Below are 3,593 nucleotides of genomic sequence, written 5' to 3'. Positions count from 1 at the left end.
TCACAAAACTCCCAGAAGAAAACATAGGCAGTAAAATCTCTGGCATTTCTCTTAGCAATATTTTTGTAATGTATCTCCTTAGGCAAGGGAAATAAAAAATAAATGAACTAATGAGACTGCATCAAACTAAAAGTTTTTGCACAGCAAAGGAAACCTCAACAAAACAAAAAGACTACCTACCTACTAAATGGGAGAACATATTTGCCAGTGATACATTCAATGAAGGGTTAATATCCAAAATAGATATTTTTAAAAACTCATATAACTCAACACCAAAAGAATGAACAATCCAATTTAAAAAGTGGGCATAAGCCCTCACTCGCTGCCCGCACGCCTGCCACCCCGCAGAAATGCTTCGATTGCACACAGTCCTTTGCCGGATTAGGCCCGTGTCCAAGGCACTGACTCCTCACCTCACCTGGGCTTATGCCAAAGATGTAAAATTTGGTGCAGAGGCTTAAGCCTTAATACTTCAAGGTGTAGACCTTTTAGTAAGTGCTGTAGCCATTACTATGGGGCCAAAGGGAAGAACAGTGATTATTGAACCGAGCTGGGAAAGTACCAAAGTAAGAAAAGAATGTGTAACCATTGCAAAGTCCACTGACTTAAAATGTAAATATAAAAATATTGGTGCTAAGCTTGTTCAAGATGTTGCCAATAATACAAATGAAGAGGCTGGGGATGGCACCACCATTGCTACTGTGCTGGCTCACTCCATTGCCAACGAAGGCTGTGAGAAGATTAATAAAGGTGCTAATCCAGTGGAAATCAGGAGAGGTGTGATGTTGGCTGTTGATGCTGAAATTTCTGAACTTTAGACACAGTCTAAACCTATGACAACCTCTGAAGAAATAGCTCAGGTTGCTACAATTCCTGCAAATGGAGACAAAGAAATTGGCAACATAATTTCCGAGACAATGGAAAAGGTTGAAAAGAAAAGTGTCATCACAGTAAAGGATGAAAAACACTGAATGGTGAATTAGAAGTTCTTGAGGGCATGAAGTTTGATCTACGTTATATTTCTCCATACTTTATTAATACAGAAAAAGGTCAGAAATGTGAATTCCAAGATGTATACATTCTATTGAGTGGAAAAATTTCTAGTGTTCAGTCCATCATACCTGCTCTTGCAATTGCCAATGCTCACCGTAAGCCCCTGGTCATAATTGCTGAAGATGTTGATGGAGATGCTCTAAGGACACTTATTTTGAATGAGCTAAAAGTTGGCCTTCAGTTTGTAGCAGTCAGAGCTCCAGGTTTTGGTGACAATAGAAAGAACCAACTTGAAGACATGGCTATTGCTACTGATGGTGCAGTGTTTAGAGAAGAAGGATTGACTCAGAAGCTAGAAGATGTGCAGCCTCACGACTTAGGAAAAGGTGGAGAGGTCATTGTGACCAAAGATGATGCCATGCCCTTGAAAGGAAAAGGTGACAAGCCTCAAATTGAAAAACATATTCAAGAAATCATCAATCAGTTAGATAGCACAACTAGTGAATATGAAAAGGAAAAACTAAGTGAACGCCTGGCCAAACTCTCAGATGGGGTAGCTGTGCTGAAGGTTGGTGGGACAAGTGATGTGGAAGTGAATGAAAAGAAGGACAGAATCACAGACGCCCTCAATGCTCCCCGAGCTGCTGTGGAGGAAGGCATTGTTCTGGGAGGGGTTTGTACCCTGCTTCAGTGGATTCCAGCTTTGGACTCATTAACTCCAACTAATGAAGATCAAGAAAATTGGTATGGAAATTATAAAGAAAGCATTAAAAATTGCTGCAATGACCATTGCTAAGGATTCAAGTGTTGAGGGATCCTTGATAGTTGAGAGAAAATTATGCAGAGTTCCTCAGAAATTGGTTATGATGCCATACTTGGAGAGTTTGTGATTATGGTAAAAAGGAATATGTAAAAGGAATCATTGATCCAACAGGAGAAGTTATGGTCACAGAAATTCCTAAAGAGGAGAAAGACCCCGGGATGGGTGGGATGGGAGGAGGGGTGGGAGGCGGCATGTTCTAGCCCTAGCATAGTGCTTTACCATCATTACTGAGAACTGTGAGAGGAAGCTCAGGGCAGTCTCCTCACCTATGACTTCAGAGAAGTCAGTTGAAGGAAATGACTGAAGGAAAGGCTGGCTGATGTTCAAGAAAATCACTCTAACCATCAGTTACTGGTTTCAGTTGACAACATACAATGGTTTACTGCTGTCATTGTCCATGCCTACAGATAATTTATTTTGTATTTTTGAATAAAAATACATCTGTACATTCCTTATAAGTGCAAGAGCCATGTACCAATATACTACTTTCAACTTAAATCACTGAGGCATTTCTACTACTATTCTGTTAAAATCAGGATTTTAGTGTTTGCCATCACCTGATGAGAAGTGAAGAAACAGCCTTTCTGTGGAGAGTAAGAATAATTGTGTACAAAGTAGAGAAATATACAATTATGTGACCTTCGTGTAATAAAAATTTGTTTGAAGTTTAAATAAGTAAGTAAATAAATGAATAAATAAATAGTGAGCACAAGACCTGAATAGACACTCCTCCAAAGACCACATTCAGATGGCCAATAGATAAATGAAAAAAAGACGGTCCACATCACTAATCAATAGAGAAATGAAAATGAAAACCACAGTGAGTTACCACCTCTCACCTATCAGGAAGACTACCACCAATAAGCCAACAAACAGGAAGTAGTGCTGAGGATGTGGAGAAAATGGAACCCTCACACCCTGTTGGTGGGAATGCAGACCAGTGGAGCCCCTATGAAAAACAGTATAAAGGTTCCTCAAAAAATTAAAAATGGAACTGTCTTATGATCCAGTGATTCAACTTCTGAGTATATATGAGAAGAAACCCAAAACCCTAATTCAAAAGGATATATGCACCCTTATGTTCACTGTAGCATTATTTAAAATAGTCAAGATATGAAAACAACTCAAGTGCCCATCAATAGACGAGTGAATAAAAATGTTGTGGTACATATACATAGTAGAATATTACTTGGCCATAAAAAGAATGAAATCATACCATTTGCCATAGCATGAATGGAACTAGAAGTTATTTATTGTGCTAAGTGAAATAAATCAGGTAGAGAAAGGCCATATGATTTTACTTACATATGGAATCTAAAGAATAAAATACATGAACAAACAAAATAGAAAGAGACTTCTAGATGCAGAGAACAGACTGCTGGTTGTCAGAGCACAGGGTGTTGGAGGACTGGGTGGAAAAGGTGAAGGGATTAAGAGGTACAAACTGGTAGTTAAGAAATAGTCATGGGCATGTAAAGGCACAGCACAGAGAAAATAGTCAATAATATTTTAATAGCTATGTAGGGTCCCAGGTAGGTACTTGAAATATTGTGGTGATCACTTTGTAAAGTATATGGTCTAACCACTATACTGTATACATGAAACTAATACAAAATAATATTTCATGTCAATGATAACTGAAAAAAATAAAATATTTTTTAAAAAAGAGTTTCCAGAGAACCTGACCAGCAAGATTTACTACTCATCTGAGTAAATCATACTGTATGTTTCTTTCTGAATTTGTCACTGCATGCACTCAAAATTTGCCACTGCATGC

At 38.3% G+C, this 3,593-nt stretch overlaps 1 pseudogene across 1 annotated transcript; it reads left to right on the top strand.

Annotated features, from left to right (window-relative positions):
- The first annotated feature begins 350 nt into the window (after positions 1-350).
- LOC308514918 (60 kDa heat shock protein, mitochondrial-like) lies at positions 351-2,016 on the top strand (annotated as a pseudogene). The gene has a single exon. The product of its transcript is annotated as a 60 kDa heat shock protein, mitochondrial-like (transcript).
- Positions 2,017-3,593: the final 1,577 nt, after the last annotated feature.

The sequence above is a fragment of the Myotis nattereri genome (genome assembly GCF_964212035.1).
Source record: "Myotis nattereri genome assembly, chromosome: 3".
NCBI lineage: Eukaryota > Metazoa > Chordata > Mammalia > Chiroptera > Vespertilionidae > Myotis > Myotis nattereri.
This window is presented reverse-complemented; position numbering and strand designations above follow the sequence as displayed.